This window comes from Zonotrichia albicollis, chromosome 1 (assembly GCF_047830755.1).
Source record: "Zonotrichia albicollis isolate bZonAlb1 chromosome 1, bZonAlb1.hap1, whole genome shotgun sequence".
Lineage (NCBI taxonomy): Eukaryota > Metazoa > Chordata > Aves > Passeriformes > Passerellidae > Zonotrichia > Zonotrichia albicollis.
The window spans coordinates 94,092,584-94,112,124 of NC_133819.1; the positions used below are offsets into that span (position 1 = coordinate 94,092,584).

General features: G+C 41.6%; 2 long non-coding RNA genes across 4 annotated transcripts in view; one reads left to right on the top strand and one right to left on the bottom strand.

The window, feature by feature from the left end:
• LOC113458728 (uncharacterized) overlaps positions 1-19,541 on the top strand; it is a 91,377-nt gene that overhangs the window by 41,414 nt on the left and 30,422 nt on the right. The window lies entirely within an intron of this gene.
• LOC113458722 (uncharacterized) lies at positions 6,568-17,878 on the bottom strand. Its single transcript, XR_012581660.1, has 3 exons — positions 9,120-17,878; positions 7,640-9,022; positions 6,568-7,391 (listed from the first exon to the last, which is right to left on the bottom strand). It is a non-coding gene; the product is annotated as an uncharacterized LOC113458722 (long non-coding RNA).

Here is a 19,541-nt window from a genome sequence, read left to right on the forward strand (position 1 = left end):
TGGCCAGGGTTTTACAAAAACATGGCTGCTTGCCCTCTCAATTAAAAAAAAAAAAAAAAAAAGAAAAGAAAAAAAAAGAAAAAATAAAAGAAAATCGTGCAATATATTCACCCAATGACTACTGAACATTATTTTTAAAAAATGTATGAAAAATTAAGTGCCAAGATAAAGAGAATGGTATCTTGGCTTTTCTAGGTGGTTTCTGCACCCTCCCTGGTCTCTGGTTGTTTTCCCTTTGTTTAATTTTTCAGTTTGAGTTTTATGTTGGAAACTGATAACTCCTCTAACGGTGCTTGTGATCTCTCTCCCTGATTTTTGTATGTAAAACTGCAACTTATTTTCCCTGGCTTGAAATTCAGCTGGGATGTTTTACAGTTGCGGAGTGCAAGAGGGATTAGATGCTACTCTGTGATTCACCCAGTCCCCGAAGACAGCTATATAAAGATCATCCTCTTCCCCTTGGCCCCAGGGAAGCTAGGGGGCAGATTACGAGCTAGCGGAAAAGACGAACGCATACAGAAAAAAAACTCACCGTCTGCAAAGAGGCTCCTGGAGCACACATTCCCCTGCTCTCACATTGTACAGAACTGGGAAAAAGTGCACTCCACTGCTCGCCTGCAGCTGGCATGGCCACAGAGGGGCAGTTCAAGGGAGAACAAAGCCACTAAAAGTTCTCTTTCCCACATTGGGACTGCTGCTTTCACAGAAGTTTCTCAAGGTTTCCTTTTCCAAGGAGAAGAAGGTGATGGGAAAGGCAGGACCCAGAGACCCTGCTGTTTACAGATACTTTTCCCCTATGGCCTGGGAATCCTGAAATGTGATTGCCTTGTAAGGGCAGGTTATTTTCAGCCACTCCCTTCATTATGTTCCAGTTAAACCCATGGCTCAAGTGGGGATTCTGTGCTGGAGAGATTCTGCACTGGCTCTCTGCCCAGGGATAGATTGCAGCTAGGGTAGACTCCGACAGAAATAGGTGGATATGTGTGTAGACCTCCAAGTCTTGAAACAAGAATATCACTGCTAGAGGTCAAGGCTTGAGCCTGCCAGTATTTCCCTCCTTTACTGAAGTCACTTGATGCTCCCTTGCCAGCGCTGGCTATTTTTGTAACAGTGTCACAGTGCTGGGGATTTTCTCATTTAGGACCAGGTCACAGAAGTGACACAACTTGGGATACTTTTGCCTCTGAGACTTCATTAAGAAGTGCAAACTCAGTATTTTCATGCTGCAATTTCTTCTAGGTAACTTGAAGAAGTACTTCTTACTTCAGTGTTTATAAAATTAATTGTATTTTATGTGTTTTATCTAAGGCTTTAATATTTTAAAACTATTATTTTTGTCCTGTGCAAAAACTTGTCTTTCCTATTTTCTCAGAAACAAAGTTTTGAAACGAAAATCAAGATTATTGGGTTGCAGGTTTTTGGTTGTTTTTTTTTTTAAGAGGATATGCAACAGTTTTAGGTGGCTTTTCAAAACACTTGGAATTAAGGATTTGAATGAAAAAATCTCATATCTGGTCCTTTTCCATGGTTTTTATGGAAGAATCAAGACATGATTTGAAAAAATTGAAGAAAGAAGGAACCTGAAACCTGACAGCTATGACAACACCTGCCTCAGCTTTCTGGGTTCTGCATGGCACATTTAGTTATATTTATCCTTCTATTTTTGCATCACCATTTTGTCCTGCATCTCGTCACATGCAGCAGGGTTTTGCTGCTTCAAAGTCTTTGTCAACTGTAAAGTCACTGCTCCATGTAGCTTGTTTAAGATGAAAAGCCTTTCCTAAATGGGGGGTTGGCCTTTTTACAAATGGAGCAGTGTACTTTATTTCATTTTATTCTATTTTTAATTAAGATTTTTGCTGCAGCACTATCTGGTATTACCATTGGCTTTACTAAGGCTTCACTGCCTTAACTTTTGTTTTTAATGTTCATTATGTTCAAATGTTTTGTTTTAAAATATGTGTTGCTATTCATGTTACTGAGAGCAAATTCAATGTGCCCTGTACAAGAAGGTAATGAGATTTGTGATGATTCCCAGTTCCTTGGGGAATTATTTCAGCCTTAGATGGCACTTTGAGAACACTCTGTCCTTGCACAAGAAAGCTTTCCTTAGTTATAAGTAGACACTTAATATAGGGCAAGATTAAAATCCTTGACAAAGGTTGTAATGACTTCACTAGGTCAAGGATTTTACCACAGGATAGTGAAACAAAGAAATGAACAGAAATGAACAATGTACGACCCTGTCTCCCTTGTGAAGGGAGGTCACTCTTGGCATGGATCTTGGACCTCAACCAAGCACTTAGTCTTCTGAAGTGAGAGCTGTATTGTGCATGGAAATTAATCCACACCTTGCTACCTGTTGGACTTTTTGGATTGGTTTGTATTCTCTTGGCAATAATATACAAGGAAGAGAGGGGTGACTCTGTGATCAGTTCTCCTCTGTTAGTAGGTAACATTGGTAAGGTGTGCTTAAAAATTTGCCTGTCTGGCTTCAATGTCTTTCCTGATAGGCAGTCTAAGCTACATTTGCTACAGATTGCTGAGCACTGAATCTTTAGATATCTATCAGAACACTGAAGCCATCTTTTGACAATAGCTGTTGCTTTCTACCAGTTTCCAGTGAGTATTGAGTTATTCAAGAACCCATCTTGTGTCAGCTAGGCTCTGGAGGCTACTGATGTTTTCTGGTACAAGTATGGGAACAATGGACAGGATTATAATTTTCAGTAAATGTTGGGTTACAAAGAACCTAATAGACTAAGGCATTTTGCAGAAGTGCTATCTTAACTCCTTAATGTCATATAATTAGGGGGGAAAAGGATAAAATCTAAAAAAAAAAAGAATTAAAAATGAAAAAGAAAATAAAATGGGGGTTGCTTGGGTTTGGAATATTCTTTTTTCTCTACCTAGCTCTATGGTTTATTTTTCCAAGGAAGAAAACATTTGCATTGGCACTGTGCTGACTGGGGAGGAAAATGGTATTCTAAGCCCTATCCTGCATATTTCAAGGCTGGCAGTGCTTTCTTACTCAGTCTTGTGGTACCCTATCTCCCACAGGCCTGTAGATAAAGGCCTGAATCAAAGCACCTTGCTCATCTAATTCCCAACACTGCCTCTCCCTGTGCATCAACTACTTGCCCACTGTTCCTTCTTTCTACTGCACAATTTCTTCTATGCTGTGAGAGGAATACATGCAATTGTGTAGGTCCAGTTGATGTAGGTTTCAGTTTGCTTTGCTTAATGGTTGGGTTGTACTCACTTTTGTTGCCACCATCTCCCTAGTCTGGTCCTCTGACTGGAGGCCATGGTTAGAAGGTCATGTCTACATGGAGATACTAATTTCTGGTATTGGTAAAGTCAGGATCAGAAGATGTTCTGAGCATGTGTTTTGGAGAAGACAAATGAAACTGCAGTGAAGTTGAAGGATCTGATTCACAAAAAAAATGTCAAAAGAGTCTGAAAGATTTTTAAATGGGAAGTATTGTAGGAAACCACCTTCTTGTAGAAGAATGCCCCAATATAACTAGCTAGCTTTTGCATCTTTAGTTTAGCAGACGGAATGAAAAGAAGACAGAACTACTGTCTGCAGGAATCAAATTGTAGAATTCAGTGTCTCACTCCACTTGGACCTTGAAGGTCTTCAAAAATAATTTGAGGCAAAAAGAAGAGAAAACTTGTGATGTTAGGAGACAAAAAATATTATGGTTTTGTAGATCAAATTTCTAGAGAGACTCAGATTGATTTGTGTAGATGAATTTTTCAGGAAGGGAAATGAATGAAGAAATACTCAGCTTCAGAGACCTGGGATGAGGATGGTAGACCTCATTTCACAGTAAATTCTGCGTGTCCATGTGAATGCTGGTGACAGTGACATCAGTGGTGGCACTAAGCTTATTGGGAGGTGGGAGATGGCACAGGAAAAGGCAATGCAAACAGCTTGAGCAGAACACTTCCAGGAGAAGAGAAAGTGACTGGTAGAAAACTCCTCCATTCTCCATCATTCGTCCATGAAGATTGATGAACTTCTCTGCATCTCTGTCCTGGTCTTTTCAGTGAAGAACCCTGCTAGCTTTCTCATAGTGGCAAAAGTAATTAAAAAGGGGATCAGCTTCAGAGGAACATAAACCACACTGAAAGTCTCTCTTTAATGGTATCCCCTCCATACTTCATTGGTGGCAGGCATTCTGCTAGTACCTGCTAATTCTATTTCTAATCAGGTTTACAGCTCACTAAAGGATGTTTTATATCTAACATAGATACATTTAATGGTTTAATCCTTGTCTGTAATTATGAAAAGAGATTTTAGAAAAGACTGGAAGACATGGCACACAAGATACTGGAAGTTCAGTGGTTTTTTATCTTTGCTCAAAACCGCGATGGAAGATGTGTGGAACTCCACTACTTTGGACGGCAGTGGATTTTGTAGAGACAAAGTTCAACGTAGTCATAAGTGTATTAACTTTCACTACAGCTATATTTCCTGCAATGTTTGGAAACTCAGAAAATTAGGGCCACTATGCTGTTGGCAGGATGGAATTATGAATCATGAGGCAAAGACAACACCTGGCTGCTGGGGAAAGAAAACCTCTGAAGAGCAACTATATATGTATCTGTGTGTATTGCCTCTTTTGAGGGCAAATATACATCTTCAAAGTTAGGCTGAAATTCTCCAATTAAATACGGTTTGATCAATTAATATTTAGTTGAGGGTATTCTACAAGTATTTTTCATTATTTTGTGACACAAGTGTCCCATAGAATTCCTGTCTGAGTTGCTGGATTCCTGGCAAAGGAGGTTACTCATCACTCTGGTTCAAGGGAGATCCAAGAGGCATATTGCAAAATTTTGGGTTCTTCAGTGGAAACCTCAGTCGAGTCTGAACTTTCCCAAAGCTGTAAGCCTGAAGGCTCTAGGGGGAAGGAAGCTCTGAAAGCTGCAAGGTGCCCCATGACAGAAGGTCCTGCAAATCCTGGAGTTGGCTTCCTTCATGTATTTATCACAGTATCATGAAATTCTCACAGTTTGGGTCTCGCAAACTCCTGTACTATATGCTTTAACCCTTCAGTTTTGAATTTGGTGCCTTATTTTTTTTTCCAAATATTCATGTCTTTATACACTGACAGAGCTTGCACAAGACTAAATCAAGCCAAAAGAAAACATCTGGACATGTCAAAATGTGGATGAATGGAAGTCTCAGCTGGATTGTTCCATACAGTTTTGGATACCATACTTCAGAAAATATGTGGTCCAAATGGATGTACTCTGCAGAGATTAAAAAGAATAACTGGAAACTGTGATCAGCGAGGAAAACAAAAGCAGAATTAGGTTTATTTAGTCTGAAAAAGAGAACTCCAAAGGAAGGCAGGAGAAATATTCCTTAGGTATGCAAGCACTTGGTGGGAAGTAATAGCTTGTTGTCAGAGCATTCACAATGCATACACAAAAGATAATGGACCTAAACTGCAGTAAAGGAGATTCATGGCCAAATCAAGGGCTAAAGTATGAAAGGGTACCCTAGCACTGAATTATATTGTCTGAGAAAGCTGTAAATCTCCATCATTAGGGAGATAGTTGCTGTTGTTTTAGGCAAGTATTTCTCAGTTATGTCTGGATGTGGGTTAAAAGGAGGAACTAAGCTGATTTTTGAGAACACTTTCAGCCATGTTTTCTATAATGTGTTTTGGAAGTAGGGAAGGAGAAAAGTTTGGAGATGAAACCTGAAAAATCTTCCAAAGATTACGATCTTTCACATTATTCTTTTATTGGCAAATACTACATATAAAAAGTAAAGGAATTACTTTTATCTTCCCTGATACATGAAGATTTCAAAAAGTAGCTGTCTGCTCTTCTTTTTTGACAAATGTGGTGAATAGATAGCCCTGTTATTATCTCTGTCCTTGCTCTGCTACTGAAAGAACAATTGAATAAAGTTATAATATTTATCTTCTAGTAGTTTTAGGTATTAACACTAATTAACACTGATAACACTCAGGTAATATTGTCAATCCTGCAATGATCTGCATTCTGATCTTGTGCAAGATTCAAAACATTTGTAATGATGTTCTGCCTTACAGATGAGGCATAAGCTATTAAATACAGTTTGATCCACGTATTTCAAGAAAACATAAGATATTATTATCTTACTTATTGGTATTTTTAAGTATCCCCTAAACCCTCCTCTGTTTTCCTGGTTTTGCTTTTTCTAATAGAGCTTTTACAACCAGTATGTCAAATTTTTCCTGCTTTCCTATGAAATGGCACTTCTGCAATCTTTCTTTCTTTCTTTCTTTCTTTCTTTCTTTCTTTCTTTCTTTCTTTCTTTCTTTCTTTCTTTCTTTCTTTCTTCCTTCCTTCCTTCCTTCCTTCCTTCCTTCCTTCCTTCCTTCCTTCCTTCCTTCCTTCCTTCCTTCCTTCCTTCCTTCCTTCCTTCCTTCCTTCCTTCCGCCACTTCCTTCCGCCACTTCCTTCCGCCACTTCCTTCCGCCACTTCCTTCCGCCACTTCCTTCCGCCACTTCCTTCCGCCACTTCCTTCCTTCCTTCCGCCACTTCCTTCCTTCCTTCCGCCACTTCCTTCCTTCCGCCACTTCCTTCCTTCCGCCACTTCCTTCCGCCACTTCCTTCCTTCCTTCCTTCCGCCACTTCCTTCCTTCCTTCCTTCCTTCCTTCCGCCACTTCCTTCCTTCCTTCCGCCACTTCCTTCCGCCACTTCCTTCCGCCACTTCCTTCCGCCACTTCCTTCCTTCCGCCACTTCCTTCCTTCCGCCACTTCCTTCCTTCCGCCACTTCCTTTCTTCCTTCCGCCACTTCCGCCACTTCCGCCATTTCCGCCACTTCCGCCACTTCCTTCCGCCACCTCCTTCCTTCCGCCACTTCCTTCCTTCCTTTCCATGAGATCTGATTCTTGTGAAGAAACTCAGTTAAAAAAAAGTGATGATCAGAATCCTGTGAGTGAATTTGAAAACAGAAAAAGCGGAGACATCCAAAGGTAGGTCTCTGTAATTTTGCATATAAACCATGTATTATGAAAATACTAAAAAAGTAGTACTTTGTGCTAAATTTTATCATGATTGTTTTAAAAGTCTATTGCAACTGAATGCCTTTAATATTCCTCCTAACCTCCCTTTAGAGTTTGTTTCTTGCTGGCTTTTCTGGGCGTCAGGAAAGCAAAAGTCACATTGAGTGGCTGCCTCTTCTCTTGGGCCTCTTCTCTTGGGCATGGTCACTGCAGACTGGTGCTAACCATTACTTCCTTGTTTTTCAAGTGTTCTGGGCAAAACAATGAGACAGGACACATCTGACTCTGTCTGACACTCCTGTGGCATGGACCACACTGGAACAGCTGGGGCTTCTTATTTTGTGGAGTGAATTGTTGCCTAAAGAGGCTGACCTGGAATAGAGGTTAGACAGAGTTAAAGGACTAAAGTAGGTATTTATTAAAAGGCCTTTAAAGGATACACCTTGGGCAGTACAAGAGTCCAGCCATGGCTCTGCCCAAGGTGGACAACCAGTCACAAGTTTTCACACTTTTATAAGTTTTGGTCCATTTACATATTGGGGTTAATTGTCCAATTACAGCTTCAGGTTATGAAGTCCCATCCTCCCACGCTGCTCCCAGCAGTTTACTGTTATTTGTACCTTTTGGGCCTGAAGCTGCAATGGTGTCCTTTGTTGTCAGGCTGGAAAAGGATTGTTTTGTCTGACTGCCCTGTGAAGAGAACTTGCTAACGCTTTATATGAAGTTCAGAGTCATACACTAAGGCAGTACAGAATCTAAAAAATATGAAAGCTAAAGATTAAGACATCATTTCCTTCCTTTAGAGGCTTGACAAGGCCTTTACTTTGTTGAGTCTCCATTCTAAACATCTACTAATTATAGGTATTTAATAACAGCTAAATATATAACAATAGTAAGTAACTAACAGCAATAATAAACATCTAACAACAATAAATATCTAACAACAGACAAATATCTAATAGTAAATAAATATATTTGGCTCAGTCCAAAGTTCCTTGGTACTTTTTCACCTCTCCTGTTGCATATATCCTAGAAAAATTGTGTCAGGGTCCTAAGTGCATTAATGAAACTTAGCTGCTCTCTTCAAACTCCCATAGGGCCTCAACCCAAATGTTCTGCTCAGGGCCTCCACTGCATCTCAGTCTCTGCTGAGCTCTGCTCCAGCTCCAACTGTGTTTCAGTCATGCCTGGCCATGGCCCCTGCTCCTAGCCTGACATGGGACCTGCCCTGGCACTATGGACTTGCCTGCTGATCATGAGAACGTGTTTGGCTACTGCTGTCAGACCTGGCCTGATGATTTGCATATAGATGTCACTACAAAATGCTTGAGACTACAGGAAGCCTCACTCCTCAAAGGTACACAGCTGTGGCTTGTCTTAAATGGATTGGGGTGTTTCCACAGTCTGACTTCTCTGTCCCTTCTGTGAGGAAAATTTGCCTCAAAATTAGATCAAGCAAAACATTGCTATTTTGGTCAGCCTGTGCACATGGATTTGCTCTTATCCCTCATTCCTCATTTTTGGACTCACATCCAAAAAAATCTTGGCTAAAATCAGAGTACACCTGCATGTACTGGTCTTTACACATGTGGGATGGCACACTGCTGCTAAGGCATGGCTTGCTATTGCTAACCCCTTCCCCAAGGAATGGAACTATCCTGACAGGAGATAGTGGGACTTACAGTCCCTGAATTTCAATTACAAGGGGAGGAAAGGAAAGAGGGAAGGAGAGCTGGGTGTTGTTGCTGCCTGCTTCCCTGTGCACAGCACATATTTCTGCATGGATTTCCAGCAGCAGTCATTGATGATCGCATCAGCAGTAATGTCCCTTGATGCTTGCAATCCTTCTTAAGGAGTCCAGGGATGGTAGCACTGCATGGAAACAGGGCTGAAAGCAGGAAGGAACACTGGTGACAGATGAGCAGAGAGCAGAAGAGCTGCTCTGTGTGAGGAGAAGTTCTGTCCAGCCTAGCACTTTTTATCTGATGAGCCAGCAGCAGATCCTGCAGAAGAAGTAAGGAACTGGTCATTTCTGGAGTGACTCCTCCCTTGTTACATCCTTCCTTCCTATCTCCAGCAGACCCTGGGCTAGAGACTTACTGGTCAAGAATCCAAGTTGTTCTGTCTGAAGACTCCAGATGGACATGACCATCATTCCTATGCTTTGGGGCAAGCTAATTTCAGCCTTCCAGTACCTGAAGGGAGCCTAGAAGAAAGATGGAGAGGGACCTCTTTTTACATGAGCATGTAGTGGCAGGACAAGGGGGAATCGTTTCAAACTGAAAGAGAGTAGGTTAGATTAGATCTTAGGAAGAAATTTGTTGCCCTGAGGGTGGTGAGGCACTGGAACAGGTTGCCCAGAGAAATTGTAGATGCCCCATCCCAGGAAGTGTTCAAGGCCAGGTTAGATGGAACTCTGAGCAACCTGGTCTTGTGGAAAGTGTCCCCTGCCCATGGCAGAGGCCTTGAAACTAGATGACATTTAATGTCCCTTCTAACCCAGGCCATTTATGATTCTATGATTCTGTGTTCATTGTCTTTCAGAGAAGTTTATTATGCTTGCCTAGCACAGGGTAACACCAATATGCATCATTTCAATTTGCATTGTGCAAATCTATCCTCTCTATTTTATCCTTCCATGCAAGGTCTTCCCTTCTAGAGATCTATCTGGAACAATTAATCTTCCACAGCTCATGGAGGTAGCTTGACTGCACTTCTGAATTGCCAGCTGTGACTTGTTCAGCTACACACACAGTGGGTAGAAGCCCAGCTTCCTTTATTGTTTCACTTAGCCATGATCTTCCCAATCTAGGAGCTCTGATTTCCGTAGTTTTCCCACTGAAATACCACACAAGATCATCTGGCTAACCATGCTTCTGTAGACAAAACCAGATCCAGAGCAACTGCTCTTTTGAGCAGGCTGGAGATAGGTCACATCTATAAAGTTACTAGAGGAATGGATAGATGGGCTGACTTAGTTATTTATCTTTATATGGATTTATAAATTCTTTATTATTTTATTTATTATTGTTATTAATTGTATTGTTTCTGAAGGTTTTCCACAACAGCCAGCGTTATCTTGGTTTGTACTCTCCACCTCTTCCAGTAAAACCCTGACAGGTGACAGTGGAGAAAGGAGAATTTTTCTGAGGTTATTTTCTGATATCTGGAGATATGATTATGCTGTTTCTGTAAGATCTGCAATTTCCAGTCATGGGAATTGCTTGTGTGACTGTCAAGCCCATTGTGTATTCAGATAAGGACAGTGGTTCTCTAGAACCAATATGTTTTTTAGGGTGACATAACAAGTCATCAATCTCAGTGTGTGACTGAACAACTTTTAAGTGTCATCCTTCCTGGCACCCACAGAGATGGAGGATGAAGTTTACTATTTAACAGCTGTTGGGGACCTCCTTTGCTCACCAGTTTGGAGTCAATGATGTACTAATATCCTTATTTACCTGGCAGCTGATGTTCTAGAGGCAAATCAAAGTTTGGTCAGTCCCCTGAGCTGGCTTCCAGTGGCTTAATAAAATGTTTCTTCATTGGCCTATATTCTGTTCCAATCAATAAAGCCCCATAGACTTTGTTTCTCTGTGATCTCTTATTTTTCTCCTTGTAATTTTCCAGCTAATTCTTTAACTGGTTCATATCTTGATTGCAATCCTTTCGGCAAAAATTGGATTAATGAAGATATGTCTCTCAGATATGTGTTTCAAACAATTAAAATTTGCCTCAGATCTTCATTTCAAACTCCTAAAAGAAAGTACTTTTAAAATGACAGAATTACAAGAAAAACACCTAAGAAAATTAGTTTTCATTTTGGTAACAGTGAAGAATGCTTTTACCCTAATTATTTTTCTTTATACAGCAGTCTACATCAGCCTTGGAAAATGGTTGAACTAAGGATATTTCCTGTCAACTAGAAGATGTGTTTGAGTTGAATTAAATCACCGCTTAGAATTCCACCTTAAATTCTACAAAGATGGCACTTGCTTAAGGTTCTGAAGATGGGAATATGATCTGCTAAAAATCAGACAAGTGAGCAGAAACAAACTATGACTTCTGCCCCTGGGGTAATGGAGATGGAGATGAATCCTGACAAGCACACACATGACAAGACCTAGGCAGAGCAGGAACGCGTGACTCACAAATTGTAGTGGCACGTTCTCTCCAAGGGCCTCAGTGTGCAGTAATGCCTGAAAGATCTCAACCAGGATCACATGATGCATACAGTGGTTGGCTGACTGTTGAGCCATATAATAAAACCCCAACAAATTAAGTATAAAACAGCCTCTGGTGAGCTATAGCCCTAATTAGAAATAGAATTAACAGGTATTAGATTAGCAGAATGCCTGCCAGTGAAGTATGGAGGGGATTTCATTAAAGAGACAGACTTTTGGTGTGTGTTTATGTTCTTCTGAAGTTGATCCTCTTTTTAATTATTTCTGCCATTATGAGAAAGCTAGCAGGATTCTTTCACTGTAAAGACGAGGACAGAGTTGCAGAGAACTTCATCAATCTTCATGGACGAAAGATGGAGAATGGAGGAGTTTTCTACCAGTCACTTTCTCTTCTCCTGGAAGTGTTCTGCTGAAGCTGTTTGCATCGCCTTGCCTTGTACCATCTCCCATCTCCCAGAGGGTGAGTAAAGTTAGTGCCACCGCTGACTTCAGTGTCACCACCATTCCCCTTGCACGTGGGCATGCAGAGTTTCCTGCTGTTGGAGTTTACTGTGAAATGAGCTCATGTTCAGTCACATCCCAGATCTCTGGAGCTGGGTATTTGAGTCTCCCAAGGTGTTTTCATCTGCTTTTACTTCTTTTACAGCTGCTTCTCTTTGTCCGCTCTTGGTCCTTCTTTTCTCTGCCATCCCTTGTTATTCCTTTTCTTTCTGATCCTTCTGGACAATTGTTTTCTTTTCCTTTTTCAACTTGCATCTTCTTTAGCTTATCTCACTTTATCCATTCTGCACAAAATGCAGGTCTGCAGTGTTTGCCCTTCATCTTGCCAGATCAGAGCACTGTACCTTCATGCCATGTGAATAAGGGTAATCCTGGGCACACAGACATTGCATGAAAATCTTCATGCAAGCGTGGATATGGCAAATACTCAGAGAAGAACAAACAGCAGTGGCAGTGGGGGCAATCAGAGGTTGTCTCATTTTTTAGCTCATCAGTGACTTCCTTCTAGCCCATAATCCTGAAATTCTGAGTTTGTGAAAGAGACCTAAGGACTGTATCCCTTAAATCCACCAGAATGAATTCTGTGGCAATCCACCTCTCCTGCAGTCTGCTGGACCCGTAAGCATAGTGTTGGTCTGTGTCCCTGCCAGCTCTGCTGGGTAAAATAAAAACCCCCAGTTTCCGCACTTAAATATTGGAGGGGTCTCATTTCCCACAGTCTCACTGCAATGCTGCTGTGCCCAAATAGCACAGATCACCTGTCAGGTGTAGTGGCCTTGCTGCACTTACAATGTAGTGCTTTTCTGTGCAGATGTAGTGGTTAAATAGTCATGATTATGATGACATTAAAGTCATGCCTTTGACTTTTAAATTCTGCTGTTCTTGCTCATATCCCTCTCCAGAACTGCAAACTTTTAGAGAAAGAGGGACCATATTTGATTGAAAAGGTTCTGTGAAGATGCCTTCTGCCAGAGCAGTCATGTCAAGGGAACAGATTGGCCAGACCATGATGTTCAGAAAAGAGGCATTTTTTACAGTGTCCTTAGAGAAAATCAGGTATGGGTTTCAGTTATTAACTGAATACCCAGGAAGAATTGTTGTCCTCCAGGTTCTCAGGTAAGTGCAATTCATAGAAAGTGATTTAAAAAACGTTATTTTTAGGATGCAACTATGCATCTCAGTCTGGGTAGTCCAATTTTGCCAACATGAAGTGCTCCCATTCAGAGTCTGAAAGCATTATTTACTTTCTCCTAGGTGTGCTCTGTGCAGATGGCTTTTGTCTATTTCCTTTCTGTTAGGTGTGACTATAATTCACGAGGGATGGAGAGCGTTCCAGCTGAAAAGACGGATGGATTTTAGCAATTCTGCTGTTCTTTTAAAGCCATGACCCTAAAAGGCACACATGGTATGAGTTGGCCGACAGTAATCTGGCAGACTCTGTAGACAGCTATTGAAGTAAATTTTTGGCAAGAATTTAGCTAGCTGGGTTGTGACCACACTTTTTATATAGCTACTGTGGTTTATTTTGACATGGAGGGAGTGACGTGGCACACACACAGACAGCTTAGATTGTTACCATGTTAATGCTAAGAATATAGGCATTAAAGGGTGGCAAATGTGTTACTGCAGTTCAATGAGTTTCTATTGTCATTGCAAGTCAGCTTGATATTGATTAGCTTTGAGTATATCTGGATGTGGATCAGCCATCCTGAAGTATGAAGTGGATGTTGCACACCTCTAAAATACCTGTCTTCTTTCCTAGTGCAATCTCATTTTCTTTTTTAAATCTGTGCAATGATGACTGCATTTACGTGGTTGCTGTGCTATTCAATGACTATGCCTCAACCAGGAAAGACATTAGAAAATTCTTGTTCTGCATATGCTCTATATATGAGGGCTTGATGTGCTCTTCTGTGAGGGCTTGAAGAAATAAGCTTTAGTTAGAAATTAAAGCTACATTTATATTTAATAGAATTAAAATGGTAGATTGGGTCATAAATGTGAAAACTATTTTGCTGCTATTAGATATGATAATTTCTGTTTATATATTTTCTTCCACGCACAGAGACACACATACACAGTGTTTGTCACAATTCAGTACAGCTGGTAATTTTCAGTTCACCAGAAACTCAGAATAGCAGAGAAATTGTTCAGTCAGGCTTGATGTGGAGAACAAGTGTTTGCACACACTCCTCGCTCTCTTTCTGGGAGGAAACTATCAAGAGAGGTTTGAAAAAGAAATGTCGAAGAGAAGAGAGTCAACACATTTGCCTGTTCTTTTAATTATACTTACTGCTGATACCTAGGTGCAGGTTTAGCTGAGAAGTGAAGCAGGAGTTTGGATGCAGTATTGCTATAACTGGAAAAGTGGACAGGAGTGAAGAAGGCAGCACTTTGCTACAGAGAATCGTCTGCTGAGTGTTATATCAACAGAAAATAACTGAGAGGGCATTCTTGAGAAATAACTCTTTTTATCTTTTTCATCTTTACTTCCCTAGTAGACTGGAAATCTTAAGCCCTCTGAGGAGGCAGGATTGACACATGACCAGCAAAGAGTTTGTTAGCTCAGGACATTCAAAAAAACCCCAAACTGTAGATAAACAACAAACTGAGGGTAAAGTATCTCTCTTCTGCCTTTCCACCCACCAGACAATGTTCTAAAGAACAAAGTATTTTGATTCCATGATTTCTGTCATACACCAAGCACCAGATGAAAGTCTCTTTTGGGGCTGTGTATTCAGTGTGAGAAAAGCCAACTTCTCTCCAGAGTCACAGTAGATTCAGCTGTACCAAGAAAAGTTGGAGTTATGTAGACACTCAAGTCCAAATGCTCCCTCTTTCTTTCTCTCAAGGCCAAAATATTTCCTCAGATATACATATTCATCTCCATTGAAGATAATGAGAGCAAGTCTCAAGGCAACTGCACAGAAACCAACTGTTATTTTCTGCAGTGAAATATGATTTTCTACAGAGTAAAATATGTCTCTTTTTAAAAATGTAAATTCCATATATAAACTCTTGATCTATCAATATTTCTGAAGGATCCCTCTCTCTTTGCTATGTCAGCTGAGCAAGGAGACTGACCACTTTATTCATTGGTATTTTATGACATTGGGGAAAAAAATAATCCATTTTTTGCTATAGAATTAACATTAAGATTTAAAACTGAAATGCATCTTGTCTTCATGAAACAAATCTGAGATTTCATTTTCAGTTACATATATTTTATCTACATCCAAGAGCACCAGACAGTTTACTGAAATCCATCCTTCTCTGACATTGGCAATATCACAGAGAAAAGATCCAAATGTAACATGAAAGATGAAAGTATTTAACACATTATAAATATAGATAAGTATATTTTTAATACAGATACATTGAAGAGGCATGGCAACCAGTTAAGTTCCTTTGAAAATGCCAAACCAATTGTTTATCTGATGCATGAAGCTGTAGGCAAGTATCCTAGTGATTTGCTTGCAATGTACGAGCTTTTGTTCATGTAACACAGTGAAGACAAACAAAATCTGCAAACTTCTCAAGTTTGTTTACAATATGATCTAATTAATTCACATATGATATTGAATAACTATTTCTGCTGTGTTTAGTTGCTAACCATTCTTGACACCAAATATTTTTCCTAGTGGTTTTAGTATTCATGGTCAGGGATGGGAGAGGAAAGTGTGAAATCTTGATGGGATTAGATAGAGGAGGTCCAGCTACACCCATGTGATTCCCTCAAGCTCACCCTATATTCTTTGATGGGTTTGTTCCTCTGCATCTTTCTGGTGCCTCTAGTTACCAGGGTGCATAACCTTTTACTTACTGTTCATACTCTTTACTGTAATAAACAGTGGAAAGTCAAACCCACCACACTATCCCTCTCACAGACAGGCAGGCTGTCTACAGAGAGTTTTAAGCTGGAATTTCCTTAATGTTTTGGAACATTAAAAAAGGTACAGTAAAAACTGCATTTTTAGTAGTATTGTTTAGTAGTATTTTAACTACAAGAATGACTTCATGGCTACTTTGCTTTCACTGCAACTTGTGTGCATCCTCAGATCTTGCAAAACCTTTCTGGGGATTCCACCAGAAGGTAGCTGGCATTGCATCTCTGTGGTATACACACCAGCCAATTCAAGCAGAAGAAATTTTGGCTGGGCAAGCTATGAAGCTGCAATGTCTGTTCCATTAAGTACTCTTGCTCCAGCTGAATGTGGTTGCTTCAAACTAAGTCTGTACTGAAGGTTGCAAGGTTGGTTCAATTATCCATTAGCACAAAAATTACCTGTTCTATTGCTTGAGAATCACAAACATTCATCAGCAACATATAAAGGAAGATTATTTGTGACATGCTGAACTGTTTGTTGGCAGCAGGTTGTTGTCTGATGGGTAGTTCCTGTAAACACACAGGAGCCACTCATTAAGCATTTCCTCTGACTGTTGAGGAATTATTTCTAATATGTTCTTTTATGTGACTGTTTAAAAATGTTTTAAAGGTTATTAAAGATTTTAATGCAGGAAAATACTAAATAATTAATTAAAAAGACTGAGAAATAAGAAGTTTTTCCGTTTGTGAACAACTGCCTTTGTCCACTTAAGAAATTAGGTGTGAAATGTGTGAGTGCCACTTAGCAGCCATCAGAAGAATAGATGGACAAAAGTGGTCCTGTAAAGGACCCTCTGGAATACAGCAAATATAGTTTGTTTCTCCCAACACCTGCACAGGCTGCATCACTGCTGCTATTTTCATCCAAATCCTGCCAATGGGTAATCAAAATCATCAGGGAGAACTCACCACAGCGAAACATTGGCTGTCTTGAGTAGTTACAGTGCATTTATCTGGACAAAAATGTGAGTGTGGTGTAAGTCCATTTTGCAGATACAGACTAGAAGATAATAATAGAAGCCAGGACTGACCAGTTATTGTAGCAGTTATAACAATATGGATGTCTGGGCTGTGTCTGCTCAGATGATCCATGCAGAAACAGAGCAGCCTCATATCATAGTAAAAATAGAAGGTGGTACTGCCTTGAAGAAACTGCCACTAAAATGCTATTTAGTCCTGTCTTTAGGAAAGGGTTCAGAAGAGAGTAACAAGTCTGGAAAACCTACGTAAGTGTGATGGATGCAATATGCTATTAAGAAAAAGCTTAAAAGAAGAGTCATGCCAGAAAAGAGCTGTTGAACACCAAAGAAAATGGCAGAAATGAGACTTCTATTTCTGGAAAGTAAATGTAGAAAATCAAGCTAGAAATTGTGCCTACTTCTTGGCGTGGTTAGTTGACTCCTGGAAGCTACTTACCTAGACATGAACCTTGCTTCTGTCACATGAAATTGTTAAGCCAATGCTGGATATATTATAAAAGTTGTATTCCACCTCAGTCAGGAGTTCTGAGTTTGCAAGTGTTTTCAGGTGTTGGACCAAAAAGGTCAGCAATCAAGTAATCCCAAAAATCCTGCTAAAAAACTTACTTGGAAAGCACTCAAGTGGAAATATTAGTCACGGACTGGAGCAAAGAGATTTATACAATGCTATATATAAAAGCAGAATAATTTTATGCACTGAACAGTAAGGAAGTTTTCAATGCTGAAATTTTGAGCATTTTACCACAGTAAAAAATAATAACTGGCAGCTTGCCTGTAACAGAGGAATCTCATCTAGGCTTTTGTGCGGAAGCAAAGGGGCTCATAGCACTTGCAGCTGAGTTGCAATGCATCTCCGGCATAAGCATCATTTGATAACCATTATGCCTTCTAATCACTTTCTAATTAAGCTGTGTTATTACAAATACGATGTGCAGCTGTACTTTATTTGTCATATTCTTCCTTGGACTTATTGGCTCCAACCTGTAGTCTAATTTTCATACTGTAGGGCTGCCTGAAAAAGTTCATGTTGTCAGTTGTGGCTGCTAAGTTGAAAACTTCATTCCTGCTGCAGTCTGTTACCTATGCCCATCTCCTTTGATATTTCCCTCCCTTCTTTCTTTCCCTTCCTTTCCTCCCTTGTTTTCCATTCCTTCCTTCCTTCCTTCCTTCCTTCCTTCCTTCCTTCCTTCCTTCCTTCCTTCCTTCCTTCCTTCCGCCACTTCCTTCCGCCACTTCCTTCCTTCCTTCCTTCCTTCCTTCCTTCCTTCCTTCCTTCCGCCACTTCCTTCCGCCACTTCCTTCCGCCACTTCCTTCCGCCACTTCCTTCCGCCACTTCCTTCCGCCACTTCCTTCCTTCCTTCCTTCCTTCCTTCCTTCCTTCCTTCCTTCCTTCCTTCCTTCCTTCCTTCCTTCCTTCCTTCCGCCACTTCCTTCCTTCCGCCACTTCCTTCCGCCACTTCCTTCCTTCCGCCACTTCCTTCCGCCACTTCCTTCCTTCCTTCCTTCCGCCACTTCCTTCCGCCACTTCCTTCCTTCCTTCCTTCCTTCCTTCCTTCCTTCCTTCCTTCCTTCCTTCCTTCCTTCCTTCCTTCCTTCCTTCCTTCCTTCCTTCCTTCCGCCACTTCCTTCCTTCCTTCCTTCCTTCCGCCACTTCCTTCCGCCACTTCCTTCCGCCACTTCCTTCCTTCCTTCCTTCCTTCCGCCACTTCCTTCCTTCCGCCACTTCCTTCCTTCCTTCCTTCCTTCCTTCCTTCCTTCCTTCCTTCCTTCCTTCCTTCCTTCCTTCCTTCCTTCCTTCCTTCCTTCCTTCCTTCCTTCCGCCACTTCCTTCCTTCCGCCACTTCCTTCCTTCCGCCACTTCCTTCCTTCCGCCACTTCCTTCCGCCACTTCCTTCCTTCCGCCACTTCCTTCCTTCCTTCCTTCCGCCACTTCCTTCCTTCCTTCCGCCACTTCCTTCCGCCACTTCCTTCCTTCCTTCCGCCACTTCCTTCCTTCCTTCCTTCCTTCCTTCCGCCACTTCCTTCCTTCCTTCCTTCCTTCCTTCCTTCCTTCCTTCCTTCCTTCCTTCCTTCCTTCCTTCCTTCCTTCCTTCCTTCCTTCCTTCCTTCCTTCCGCCACTTCCTTCCGCCACTTCCTTCCGCCACTTCCTTCCGCCACTTCCTTCCGCCACTTCCTTCCTTCCGCCACTTCCTTCCGCCACTTCCTTCCGCCACTTCCTTCCGCCACTTCCTTCCGCCACTTCCTTCCGCCACTTCCTTCCGCCACTTCCTTCCTTCCGCCACTTCCTTCCGCCACTTCCTTCCTTCCGCCACTTCCTTCCTTCCTTCCTTCCGCCACTTCCTTCCGCCACTTCCTTCCTTCCGCCACTTCCTTCCTTCCTTCCGCCACTTCCTTCCTTCCTTCCGCCACTTCCTTCCTTCCTTCCTTCCTTCCTTCCTTCCTTCCTTCCTTCCTTCCTTCCTTCCTTCCTTCCTTCCTTCCTTCCTTCCTTCCTTCCTTCCTTCCTTCCTTCCTTCCTTCCTTCCTTCCTTCCTTCCTTCCTTCCTTCCTTCCTTCCTTCCGCCACTTCCTTCCTTCCGCCACTTCCTTCCTTCCTTCCTTCCTTCCTTCCTTCCTTCCTTCCTTCCTTCCTTCCTTCCTTCCTTCCTTCCTTCCTTCCGCCACTTCCTTCCTTCCGCCACTTCCTTCCTTCCTTCCTTCCGCCACTTCCTTCCTTCCTTCCGCCACTTCCTTCCTTCCTTCCTTCCTTCCGCCACTTCCTTCCTTCCGCCACTTCCTTCCTTCCGCCACTTCCTTCCTTCCGCCACTTCCTTCCGCCACTTCCTTCCGCCACTTCCTTCCGCCACTTCCTTCCTTCCTTCCGCCACTTCCTTCCGCCACTTCCTTCCTTCCGCCACTTCCTTCCGCCACTTCCTTCCGCCACTTCCTTCCGCCACTTCCTTCCTTCCTTCCGCCACTTCCTTCCTTCC